Genomic DNA, 13,799 nt, shown 5'->3' with positions numbered 1-13,799 from the left:
CCAATGTGATCATTGCTTCATGTCCTGGCTGCTCCTCTTCTGATCCGAGTCTCTGCTTCTGGCTTGGGAAAGCAGTAGAGGATGGCCCAAGTGCATGGGCCCCTGCACCCATGTGGGAGACCCACAAGAAACTCCTGGCTCCTGGTTTCTGATTGGCCTAGGTCTGGCTATTGTGGCCATTTAGGGAGTAAACAAGTGGATAGAAGGCTTTTCTCTCTGTCACTCCCTCTCTGTATCTATAAATCTGCCTCTCAAATAAATAATAAAATCTTAAAAAATACTCCTCACAATTTAACAGATTTGAATAAGAAGGATTTATGATTTTGTGACTTCTGAGAATCACAAATCCAGACACAACTTAGCTGAGTGGCTCTGGATCAAAGTCTCCCATAACATTACAACTATGGCACCTTCTGGAGTTGCATTCATCACTCTTTTTTTAGAAAGCTTTTATTTAATAAATATAAATTTATAAAGTACAACTTTTGGATTATAGCGGTTTTTCCCCCCATAACCACCCTCCCACCCACAAACCATCCCATCTCCTACTCCCTCTCCCATCCCATTCTTCATTAAAATTCATTTTTAATTATCGTTATATACAGAAGATCAACTCTATACTAAGTAAAGATTTCAACAGTTGGCACCCACACAGACACACAAAGTATAAAGTACTGTTTGAAGACTAGTTACACCGTTAATTCGCATAGTACAACACTTTAAGGATAGAGGTCCTCCCTGGGGAGCAAGTGCACAGTGACTCCTGTTGTTGATTTAACAATTGACACTCTTATTTATGACATCATTCTAAGGAAGGAGCCACTTCTGAGTTTACTAGTGTGGTGTCTGGCCAGCCTCAGATCCTCATGGGTGACCGTGAGACATCACCACCTGGAGGTGAGGGCCCCTGCAAAGGGCTGTTCACAACATGACATCTTCTTTTTCCTAGGAAAGGCCACTGCTGTGGTTTGAATATTAGTTTGGGTCTGTCACGGGCCCATAATTAAAGGCTTGGTGCTCAAAGTCTTATGTTATTGATACTAAGAGGGTGGCAACGTAACTTAATTAACCTAATTATTTTGTTTAGAAATGAGAAGTGAATTTGTTGAAATAGATCGCTGGAGTAGAACACACATTGTTAAATAATGACGGCTTTATTAAAGACAGGTGATGCTCCAGGTCATCCCGGCACCTTCCCAGCTACTGTCATCACTTGGCCATCCACGGGGATCTGCCTGGCCTGGGGCTGCGAATCTCCAGAATTGTGAGTAGAAATAAAGCTCTTTACTTCGTAAGTAGCCTGTACCAGGCATTTTCCTATAGGGACAAAACGCTGACTAATATTGGCAGGTAGGGATAGAGAGGGAAAAAGACAGAAGAGTCAGAAAGGAGGGATAATAGATGGAAGACACGATGGTCCTGTGACCCAATCAGAGAAGTGACATCTCAGCACTCTGCTTCACTCATTAGAATTCCACATTCAATGGAGAGGTGTCATATAGGACGCACTCGTCAGGAAATTACCACTAGGGCCTTCTAGGACTTTGCCTACCACAGGACAAGCATTAAGGGGGTGGACATCTAAAGAGTGGCTTCAGTAGATTTATGAGCATCTTGGATCATTAGTGTTCTCTGACAACTAGATGAATCTTAAATGTTCATTCTATTTCTATTGGACTAATCAATACTCATTGTTCTAAGTGCATTTATCTGTCCATTGCTAAAGTCTTATCATAATAAAATTCAACAATTTTGAAATTAAAAAATGGGGTAACATTTTACTGCTAAGCACAATTTTACACAATGTATCCACAATAATATTCTACATTCATTTTTTAATATCCTAATGGAAGAGCAATATGATGGATTGCAACATTTATAATAGGTTTACTTGTGACACAGTGGGAAAGCCAGTGCTTGGGATGCCTGTATCCCGTATCCAAGCACCTGAGTTTGAGTACCACATCTGCTTCTGCACCACCTTCCTGTTAGTGTGCACCCTGGGAGGCAGCAGGTAAAGCTGCAAACACTTGAGTCCTTGCCATTCACGTAGGAGACCTGAAATGACTTCTGGGTGCCTGGCTTTGGCCTGGCCTAGTCCAGGATATTGTGAGCATATGGGGAGTGAATCAGCTAATGGATGATTTGTTTCTCTCCTTCCTTTCTTCTCTCTCTCTCTCTCTCTCTCTTTCTCTCTCCAATTACTCTTTGAAATGAAAATAAATTAAATTAAAAATAAGAATACTGAAGTATCATTTTAATATTTTCTGTTTTAGAAAATGATAAATCAATTAAAGGGAAACCCCAATAAGAAGAAAATGAAATATTTGTTTCTCCAAAAGAACGAATATATTAAATGGTGGACTGGAGAGAAAGGGATTTTTAATTATTGCTTGATATGTATATATAATTCTTTGATATGTTTGCTTGATAGCTACACGAAACACTGACTTTTAATAAAACAAATTTATAACCATTCTTGAAATTCTTCTCCAAATTGTAGTAAACTAAATATATAAATCATACAATTTAACACCTGAACCATTTGTAAGTAAACAGGTCAGTAGCATTAACTACATTCACATTGTTGTGTAATTGATTTCCAGAACTTGCTTCCTCTTACAAAAGTGAAACTACATCCATTAAACAACTCCCTACTGTCCCTTAACCTCCACCATTCAAATTTCTGTCTCTATGAATTTGACTACACTGGGTACCTCCTCTAAGTGGAATTGCAAGTAGTTTTCTTGTTGTGACTGGCTTATTCCACCTACATAATGTTTTCATTTTATCCAGGTTGTAGCATGTGGCAGAGCCAAATGACATGCTATCATGCCACATTGTATTTATCCACTCACTCTCTAATGGGCATTTGCTTGCTTCTACCCTTGGCAATTGTGAAAAATGACACTATGAATATGGATGTAAAAATATCTGTTAAAGTACTAGCTTTCACTTCTTTATGGTGTCTGTGTATATATATATGTGTGTGTGTGTATGTATATATATGCATATAGATATGAATATATGTATATATGTATAAATACATGTGTGTATATGTGTGTGTATATATATATATATAAAATGCAATTTTGGGGTCATAGAGTAATAGTATTTTTAATTTTTTTAGGGAACTTTCATACTTTTTTTTTTTTTCAGGAGCCAGGTGCTTCTCCTGGTCTCCCATGCGGTGCAGGGCCCAAGTACTTGGGCCATCCTCCACTGCACTCCCTGGCCACAGCAGAGAGCTGGCCTGGAAGAGGGGCAACTGGGACAGAATCCGGCGCCCCGACCGGGACTAGAACCCGGTGTGCCGGCGCTGCTAGGCGGAGGATTAGCCTAGTGAGCCGCGGCGCTGGCCTAGGAACTTTCATACTCTTATAAAGTGATTGAATCATTTTATATTTCCACCAATAGTGCAAATGTGATCTTGATTTCTCCACATGCTCACTAACATTTGTTTTCAGTATTCTTTTTAGTTTTATAAAAGCCATCTGGATGGGTATTATGTGATATTTCATTATGGTTTTGGTTGGCCCTTCCCTTAAGACCTTGAGAATATTTTCATATGCTTCATTTTTGAGAAATATCTATTCAAAATACTTTACCTATTTTAAATCATGTTGTTTGGTTTGTTATTGTTATTTAGTTATACAAGTTAGCTGCATAGGCTACATATTAGCCCTTTATCAGACATTGGAGTTGCAGGTATTTCTTCCCAATTCATAAGTTAAAGTGTCTATTGATCTTGCCCTTTGATGAACAGACGTGCTTAAGTTTGATATTCTGGAAACATTTCTCTTAGTTCTGCCAATCAAAAAGCAAGAGTTTTCTAAAACTTAGAATATAGCAGTGTAGTGGATGCATAAGTTCAAGACTAAATCGGAGTTTCAAAATTCCTATGTATGTTTGATGAACTTTTGCCAGGTTCCCCACACATTACTTTACACAAAGGATTTTGATTTGCCTTAGCATGTATATGGCATCATAAATGATGACAGGAGGAAGAAAGTACATTGGAAATAAGTACATACTGGACTAGGAAATTCATGAGTCACATGGCCCTTCTGAGGCAGCCACGAACCACTTTGAAAGGTGCTGGGTTAAATCATACAGCATCTGTGATTCCTTTTCATTTGTCACTGGGCACAATGCAGTTGCCTTGTGTGCAGTTACTAAGTAAATATTAGTTCTTTCATTTTATATTTTGCCAATTTGGTGTCCACGCCTTGTATTGGACAGAATATGAGCTCCCAGAAGGCAAAGGCCATGCCTAAGTACCCAGTCGGATAAAGCAGTGTTTTACAACATACGGCTGATGGTAATGACAGATACAATGTTTCAGAGAACAAGGCATTTGGACAGTGTGGAAAGGTCCCTGGGAGAGCCAATCAGAATTTACAGGGGCCAATTCAAATGGAAAAGACATGGCCAAGTCAGGTAAGTGTTTGATGCCAGGGATTCTGCCTTTTTGTCATGATCCTGTTACCAACTGAATCCCTAAAGAGGAACATCTCTACTTTCTTGATTCTAGTCTCCTAAGTTCCTGACTTCGATTTATTGATCTTGTTTTAATCTCCTTTGTTTTTTGCCTCTATGAGTTTTATTCTGCCTGTATCATCCTATTCTTTTCTTTCTGCATTGATGGCTTGAATAATTATTAGAACTTGGTATGTATCAAGAACATTATAATCAAAACAAAAAAGTGATTCTTGCCCTAATGGAACTTGCGGACTAATGGGAGATAAAAAGACAAAAATAGAAAAGTATAGTAGAATGTGACACATATTATGTAAATGAAATAAAACATTAATTTTTGTGGACACAAAAAGAGAACCAACACCCCCCCCCAACCAGTTTATAACATCAGAAAGGTTTCTTAAAGGAAGTTATGCCTAAGTGACACTTGGATAATATATATCATTTAGACAGGGAAAGTATATACACACGTGTGTGTGTGTGTGTGTTTGTGTGTATGTAATGAAAAACTCAAAAAGAAGAGGCAGTGGGAAGATCTGAAAGAGAGAGGGAGAGAAAGAAGGAGGGGATATAGGACGCACTCGTCAGGAAATTTCCACTAGGGCCTTCTAGGACTTTGCCTACCACAGGACAAGCATTAAGGGGGTGGACATCTAAAGAGTGGCTACAGTAGATTTATGAGCAAAAAGAAGAGGCAGTGGGAAGATCTGGAAGAGAGAGGGAGAGAAAGAAGGAGGGGATACTTGAAAGTCTAACCAAGGTGCAGTGTGGTTGAAACATTAAAAGGCAGACAGAAGACTGGCAAGGAGAGCCCACGAGATAAAGGACCATAAGAAACATGGAAAGGAAATTGGACTTTACCCTCATGGTGACAAAGAGCCATTGAATGCTTTTAGGCATCATTGCAACACACACATCAGATTTTGGTGTTGGAAAAATCATTGCTGTACAGTATAAGTTGAAGGGAGATCTTGGTAAAGAAATGGAGACATTTCATGAAGCTGTTGACAGCAACATGATGGACTGAAATAGATATCAGAGAAGGTGAAGGAAAAAAGTAGTACACTGCCCCATAACAAGAATACTAAAGCAAAAAAGGGAGTGGTCAAAGACGATGCTCAGATTTCCAGTTTGGAACCCATGTAGAAGGTCGAAGAGTACACGCTGATAGAGAAGATGACCTGTGTTATGTGACTGCTGACTTTGATGGACCCATGGAATATTGAAGACACGTATTATAGGAAGAGAGATTTGCAGATGTGAAAATAAAGAGAGAAATTTAAAAAAGAGATGTATTTATTTTATTTGAAAGTCGGAGTTACAGACAGGGTTAGAGGGACACAGAGAGAGAGAAAGAGATCTTCCACCCGCTAGTCACTCCCCAAATAGCTGCATGGCCAGAGCTGGACCAGACCAAAGCCAGGAGCCAGGAGCTTCTTCTGAGTCTTCTACCTGGGTGCAGGGGCCCAAGGACTGCTTTCTCAGGCACATTAGCAGGGTGCTGGATCAGAAGTGGAGCAGCTGGGTCTGGAACTGGTGCTCACATGGGATGCCAGAGCTGCAGGCAGAGGCTTAACTCTCTATGCCACAGTGCCAGCCTTGACAGATGAATGTGGGGGTCTTCAGCACACAAAGAATTATTAAAGCCACAACAGAAAAGGAGGGAGACATTTCCTAGCCAGTGGGCAAATTGAAATAATACAATCTAAGACAGAACGCTGAGAAATACCAGTATCCTTCCAAAGGATTCTGTGACTTCAACGGCGGTGAAATAGCATGGGAAGAGTGTAAGAACATGTCGCAGTACAAAGTGGAGCAGCGAGATCAACCAGGGGAAGGTTATATGGATCTAGCAGGAAGGAAATTGTTGCTGGTTTTGTCAAGACCAGCTGTGGGTGCTGAGAGCAGAAGCCAAATGGAAAAGGGTTGAAGAATAAACGGAGCTGAGAACCAGATACATTGAATCCAGTCTCACAAAAGGTTTAGTTGTAAAGTGGGTTGAGAAAGTAAAGTTTGAAGAAGGTATAGACTGAGCAACCAGTGTTAAGAAGGCGAGAGCACTATGTATATTTATGGACTGTTGAACAAGAGAAAGGAAATAAAGCCTGAAGAAAAAGGTAAGGGTAAACGTGGGAAGACAGGAAACAAGACTACGAGTACAGACACAGCGATTAATATTCACCCTAGAAAATAACTTTTCTTTCTTGGGACTTTTGTATGTCGATTTGCTGAAAAGAAGTTAGTCTTCTACTTTCTCTCTGAAGATATTAGTCAACTTAATCAGCCGATAGCAAAGATAACAGAATGAAAAGTTTGAGGGTACATTGGAGAAAGCTCATCCGGTGCTCCAGTTTCAATGCACCTCCTCCCTCCCAAAAAAAAGTGATGTTGAAATCGAATTGCTACTGTGACGGTGTTGGGATATGGGGTCCTTACAGGGTGATAAGCCCATGAGGACGCTGCTCTCATGAATGGACTGAGGCCATTATTGAGGGAGTAGGTTAATTATCAGGCGAGTGGCTTGGTTACAAAGGGACTGTGGTTCCTTGGCTCTCTCTTGCTCCTGTCTGTTTGCTGTCCTGCGTTCTTTTTCACCATGCAGTGTCCTCTGCCATATGATATTGCAGCAAAAAGGCTCTTACCAGATGCAGGCAGTTTGATGCACTTGCTTTTTAAATAACAGAGAAAACATGGAGAAAGACATTTGAAATATTCAAAGACCCAGATATTTAGAATTATTCAAAAGAAGGTCTGAAAGTATGCTATAAACATTTTTTTTCTATAAAGCAGTTTAGTCCAGTATCTATCAAACTATCCGTGACATTTTTTTTTTCTTTCTAATCCAAAGATAGATAAATTCTAATCTAGTGTTTATGGAAAAAAAGTTACTTGAAAAAGATAAAAAGTCTTTTTTTTTTTTTACTATTAAGCTGAATAAACAACAAAATTACTCTGCCAAATTGCTGTAAAAGTCTATAAATGTTTAGTCCCCATTTCTGCAATTCAGCAAGAGTTCAGAGGATGTCACCAGACCATAAATCACACTTTGGGTATCACTGCTTAGTGTCTCCATCCAAGGTATTTACAGAAGTTCACTGCTAATTCCAGTAGAGACCTTTGTTTTGTAGAAGAGAAAGCAAGTTAACATACAGATGAAAATAAATGCCTCCCTCTTAAAAATGAAAATCATTTTTAAATGCATATTGCCTTTGTGTTGTGTTTTCTTTTACCAAGTACTTTCTCTGCATCTCTGGGAGAAGAAAGCATGAAAATGGCGGAATGAAAAATAAAGTCCTAGGAGATATGCTGTATCATTGATTTACAGTCACGTGGAATATTTACATCCCATTTTCTATCTATTTATTCAAAGCAGCACAATTCTTTCTAGCAATCAGCCTCCTGAGAGTCAAATGGCTGGCAATATTTCCTTGGGAGAAAGAGTATTCTTTTCCTGCTATTTCTGATGACAGACCATTGATTCTTTAAGGAACGTCAAAAAACTACTAGGGATTTTGACTAAACCAGTCACGTGAACAATAAGTGTGAGAGTACTTTGGTGATTCATTCTAAAATTGGAAATAATTTTAGTGCTTTAATAGTCAGATTTTCTATTAAAAGTGATGATACTGGCTTAGAATTATATTTCCTTTTGGAGATCCAGGATGGCCCTAGGATATTTTAATGCTACAGGGTGGGCTTGGCATTTGAGGATGCTGTCACATCCTTCCATTCCTACCTATGGCAATATCATGCAGCTTGCTTGCTCTCTGCCTTGTCCCACAAGCCTTCCTTCCCTCACATGGCAGCTGTCTCTCTGTCTATAGCTGTGATAATTTGGAATTCTTCCCTTTGTTCTCACTCCCTGAATCACTTATTATCTTCCTAATTAAAGTGCCTCTTTCATTAGCTTATGATGAAGTGTATAGAGCAGTGCAGGGTACCTTGTATTGAAAGGTTCATCATTGAAGAGCAGTCTTATTAACATAAAGCAGGACTCTCTCTCCTTTTACAATCTACTTCTCTGTGACTTATAATCTAGTCCTCTCTCTTGCATTTTATTTATTTTTTATAAGTCTACAGCTTTTCTATAATTACAGTCACTTTGCAGTAGAATAAGGAAGTATGGAAAATAAAAAAAACATTAAATTGTCAATACTTTTCTATAGTGGGCTTCATGCAACTGGACTGTGATGAGCTAATCAAGGATCAATATTTTTAAATCATATATTATATGGTTTTAATTTTTTAACAACAAAGAAAAAATTAAAGTTGAAAAATGCACAATGCATGACTAAGAAGTACTATAACATAAATATAGATTATAGATCATATTTGTTTTGTTCATTAAAAATATTTAGTCAGCACTTAGTATGTTCTAAGTCCTAGAGAGGGGCAGTGAACACACCAGAAAAACATATTCCAGAGGATTGGTATAGAGTATTATTAAATAATTCAGAACAGCTTACATACAGAAATAGAATAATTTCAGACCCAACATAGTAAAAACAAGCTGATTTTGTAAAATAATAGTAACACATTTGGGTTCTCAGTGAATGGGGATACTCCAACTTGAAATACGGGAATCATGACATTCCGGAGTAACTAGTTAGCTTTGAATTAAATATTACTCAAGAATATTGTGCTTAATATTTTTAGAAATTTATATCTCTAATTATCTCAACGTGCTTCTAAGCATTGAGGAATGAAAATCATATTAAGAAAAATCTAAGAATCGAACATGACATAATCATCATTTTTAGTCTAAATTTTTATATTTAAAGGTTTTAGTCCCTGAGCAAGTATTTACTAAGAAAAACTCCTTGTAAGTAAAATACAACTACAAATTAAGACATAGTGCTTTTAATCACACATGAGGTTATTTTATGATGCCTGTTAGATGATCGCTGTGCCATATTTCACCAACAGAAATACAGGCACATTATGCAAATGAGAGTTTTACTTCTGGTCAGATACATATCTGAGGCAGCCAAATTTTTATAACAGGGATTGTATTCTTCTGGCCACCTAGGGAAATAAGCAGCCAGAAATGTTTGGCTTGCACTGGAAGGAGACGAATGCACTAATATTTATTTATGAAAGCATCATCTCTCCTGCTCTTCCAGGAATTATTGCGCTAAGAGGTTTACTGCAGTGTAGAGGAGGTGAAAATGGTACCTGCAACATTTCACTCCATGAAAACACCACAACCACCATCGAAGGAAGAGTAAAGGTTTGTCTTTGATTTTTTTTTTTTAATTAAAGCAAGCTTATTTTGGTCTCACTTGTTTTTTAGTTAAGATAATGGCCTTTTAGCAGGGTAATATTTTTTACATAAGCTGATTTTTTTAATAGACTGAAAGAGTGTTCATTGAGGTTGTCTGAAGATTACACAGGACTCTGGATAGACATTAGATTAACAGCATTCAGAGCCACTAGAAAGCGAAAGGCTAAGAGAGTTTAACACCTTTCATTTCCCAAACAAAATTATTCATGTGAATATCCTTGATGAGCTCATTGTTGTCAGCCAAAGAAGGCCTGTATTTTCTTTTAGAGCTATATAACCAAATGACCCATCAAATTAATTAACAGGATTTTAATCTAGTGCAGCTAGCATGCTAATTAATTTGTCAAGTATGTACACAGAGTCTCCAACAAGTTATTTTTAAAAGTCATTAAAAGCATATATGTATGATTGCAAAGGCTTAGACTTCTCTGTAGCAATACACAAGGACCCAAAAGGACCTGAGAAGGAACAGTGGCTGGCTCTGAGTGGGGAGAAAAGCTGGGGTGCTAAGGAGCGAAGGTTGTAGAAAAGCAACATTTTATTATTTTTTTAAGAGGCAGAGAAACAGAGAAAGACACACTGATGGAGAACTTCCATTTGGTGGTTCACTCCCCAAATGACTGCAACAGCTGCAACTGGATGGGGCCAAAACGGAAAACTGGGAGCTCAATCTGGATCTCCCATTTGTGTGGCTGGGACCCAGTTACTTGGAATATCATCTGCTGAGTCCCAGGGTGCCCATTAGCCAGAGGCTGGAATCAGGAGTGGAGCTGGAACTTCAACTCAGTCCTGACCAGCATCTTACGTGCTAGTCCAAATGCCTATAATGAGGCATCTTTATTTTGTCCTTTTTGTATTTCAAGTTCTATGCCATGAGCATACATTAACTATTCTAAAAAGATTTTGAAAATTAAGTCTGTGAAGATATGTCAAAAAAGAGGCAGGGGGGAGGTGAGAGAGAAACAGGAAAAGGAAAGAAAGAAGATTGGAAGAAGAGGAAGAAGAGAAGCAAGGAAAGATAAGCATTCTATCCTGTTCTGTTGCCACGAAATGTTTCTTCCTATGCTTCTCCCCCACAAAGTCAGGATGTGATTCAAGTTCTCATCTCTTCCCTGGTTGCCTACCACACAGTTCTGTCTTCCCTGATTCTGGTGTTACACTCTCAACCTATCCTCCTCCCAGCTACCCCAACAGCTAAATCTCCAGTGGCCCTCCACCAGCCACAGAAATAGCTTTCTGCCCTCCTACCCATCCCTCTTTCCCTTCTCGCTCTTTCCCTCAGTTTCCTGACATAGGAAACGCTGGTGGCACTCAACCACTGATTCTGCCAGTATATACTATTTTCTGCTTGCCATGTTCTTATTTGTGTCATTAATGCCACTTCAAAAGTGTTAAGGCCTCCTCTTCCATTTACAACAGGATTTTATAATTATCTGTTTGTGTAACTCTTTCCTTCCCGGATTGCAATATGTTTTGTTCATATGAGTGTTATCAGGATCCACTGATTGACCTGTCCCATTGAAGATGCTCAACATGTATTGACTAACATTGAAAAAGAGAGCACCCCCATCTAACTCTGTAACCCTACAAGAAAAATTTGACCTGCTAGCTTCTGATATTTTAAATGCAAAGATTACAATACCTAAAGAATTTTTCTCTTATGAGATCAATCACCAGTTACTGTTTCTACTGTACCTAGAACCTAAAGATACTAACATTCATATAATAATCATTGACTTCCTCCCATTGTTCTTAAGGAAATTTCCAAACCTACTAAAATGTAGACTGGCTAATTAATGAATCCCCTGTGCAAACAGCTTGCCTATTAAATGTTTTCTATTGCCCCAATTACATACATTTAAAGCTAATATCAATCACTATACCATTTCACCCACAAATATCTTATTATATAATCTAATCAATAAATTTTGTGACAAAATGATTATAACAATGACAATGACTGATGTTGTATCTACGGTACCAAAATCTATTTGAACATTTTTAATGATCTTATGAAGATATCTTAATTCCAAAATTATTTTTATGCTTAAATAATTAGAGCATTATTCAACTGTGTGGACATTTCTCTTGCCAGTGACTGGCAAGGGGTTGGTGAAGATTAACAATCTGTACTCTTGTAGATGGCCAAGTACTCTATGTTCAGGTCAGGCCTGAAGGGCACTGGAAGAACTCTGAGGAGGTTTTTTCAAACAAGCTGGTTGTGCCACTCAAACTAATGCTGCTAATTCTTACCTCCCTTCTGTTCATATGCATTAAATTCCTATTTCACATTTTTTTTTCCAGGTAATCTTAGTCTCCCAACTTGGTTAATCAAAGAGAATCCCAAAGCAATGAAACTGTTCCACAAACATCACAATGATCCTTATCTCACACTTTACTGTGATTGCCACCATGTGGCTCTTCTCTAAATGGACAAATTGTCTTAAATGGCTCAGGACACTAGAATCAATGTTATTTCAATCAAGGACCTTAAAGAAAGGAAAGCTGAAGTCAATAAATCTAATTATGATCAACCTGCTTCTCAGGATGAGCTGTACGCACAGCAGTTTCTCTCGGAGTTATAGGTAATCCTCTGGGAGAACACTTGTGATTAATTTAGGAAAATTAGAAGAGCTATTATATAGCTGAATTCTCTGTTGAGGTTGCAGTGATAATTTTCTTTACAGAGGGGTAAAACAATAGTCATAGTAAAGGAAATGTACAGTTTGTTTCTTTAAAAAGTAAAGTGGAAGTGCTATGGATTGGATATTAGTTTGGGTGTTCCCCAAAGGCCCGATTGTTAAAGGTTTACCCCCCTTCAAGGTGGTGCAACTGGGAGGTGTTGAAATTATTGGGAGATGGGACCTAGTGGAAGGTCCTTCGACCATTAGAAGCCAATCCTTCAAGAGCACCTCTTAAGAGAGAGTCACTGGAGCCAGTGCTGTGGTGTAGCAGGTAAAGCTGCCGCCTGCAGTGCCGGCATCCCATATGGGCACTGGTTTGAGTCCCGGCTGTTCCACTTCTGATCCAGCTCTCTGCTATGGCCTGGGAAAACAGTGGAAGATGGCTCAAGTCCTTGGGCCCCTGCTCAAGTCCTTGGGTCCCTTCCACCTACGTGGAAGACCTGGAAGAATCTCCTGGCTACTGGCTTCAGATCAGCGCAGCTCTGGCCATTGCGGCCAGTTGGGAAGTGAACCAGCAGATGGAAGACCTCTCTCTCTGCCTCTCCTTTTCTCTCTGTGTAACTCTTACCTTCAAATAAATAAACAAATCTTTCAGAAAAGAAAAAGACAGTCATTATAAAAGCCAGAGGTTGGATTCATCCACTATTTCTGCTTCCTGGCTCAACAGGTGATCCTGTCTCCTCAAGTGCTCTGCTGTTGCATCTGTCACCCTCATCAGAGGCCAGCCCAATGGGGCTTCTCCATCTTGGACTGGATCCTTTGGATCTCTGAGTTAAATAAAGTTTTTTTTACAAGCACTAGTTACCTCTGCTATTTCACTGCCATATTGAAAAGGTAACTAACAGAGTAAATATAGCCATATATCTATATATAGAAATACTGATTATATATGAGAAGAGAATGAGTATCCATAATCTAGCTAAATCCATCAGTCATTGAAAAATATTATACTGTTCTCTGATGTTTCAATTCTGCAGATTTGTTCTAGTTATTCATGTTCTCTTTAGAAGACATTTTTTAAAAATGTGTTAATACTGACAATTAACCTTTGTGGGAAAAAAATCAAAAATTCAAGAAATACTGTTGTAAAAGTAAGGATAGTCGCCCTTTAAAACTAGCAAGACTACATCTTATTAAACAGAAAGCAAAACCATTTCCTAGTTTAGTTGTCAATGTCCATATCTCTCTTAGTATTAGAAAATACACAAGTGATTTTTAAACTATTTAATATACAACCCAATTATGTAAGTAGCTGCTCAATTCGCAAATAGAAGCAAATTAATTATTCCCATTGCTTCTTTGAGATGTGGCCATTCAAGCCCTTCACCAACAGACCATGAAGTTGGACATAA

At 38.6% G+C, this 13,799-nt stretch overlaps 1 long non-coding RNA gene across 1 annotated transcript; it reads left to right on the top strand.

Annotated features, from left to right (window-relative positions):
- Positions 1 to 818: 818 nt before the first annotated feature.
- Positions 819 to 13,267, top strand: LOC103350591 (uncharacterized). The gene is made up of 4 exons (XR_001794588.3): positions 819 to 897; positions 1,164 to 1,264; positions 9,603 to 9,709; positions 13,115 to 13,267. It is a non-coding gene; the product is annotated as an uncharacterized lncRNA (long non-coding RNA).
- Positions 13,268 to 13,799: the final 532 nt, after the last annotated feature.

This window comes from Oryctolagus cuniculus, chromosome 4 (genome assembly GCF_964237555.1).
Source record: "Oryctolagus cuniculus chromosome 4, mOryCun1.1, whole genome shotgun sequence".
In the NCBI taxonomy this organism is placed as follows: domain Eukaryota; kingdom Metazoa; phylum Chordata; class Mammalia; order Lagomorpha; family Leporidae; genus Oryctolagus; species Oryctolagus cuniculus.
The sequence above is the reverse complement of the archived record's forward strand: the minus strand, read 5'-3'. Positions and strand labels throughout refer to the sequence as shown.